Source organism: Chanodichthys erythropterus, chromosome 11, assembly GCF_024489055.1.
Source record: "Chanodichthys erythropterus isolate Z2021 chromosome 11, ASM2448905v1, whole genome shotgun sequence".
NCBI classification, from domain to species: Eukaryota; Metazoa; Chordata; class Actinopteri; order Cypriniformes; family Xenocyprididae; genus Chanodichthys; species Chanodichthys erythropterus.
Window position 1 is genome coordinate 40,408,937 of NC_090231.1, and position 225 is coordinate 40,409,161.

Consider the following 225-nt stretch of genomic DNA (forward strand, 5'->3'; position numbering starts at 1 on the left):
TTTGACAGCCGTTATAACAGCATGAGAAATGTTTTTTTTTTTTCCACTGTGATGAGATTTCAGATGTTTCTCACAAACATGAACTTGATTGTCCAACGTGATCTCATGAAAATACGTGTCTATTTGTACGTAAAATTTGACCATTGCAAACGTATGAATGTGACGTTTAAATAGACGCATAAACGTATGATATAGGCCTACACGTATTTGGGCTTCAGAAACGTA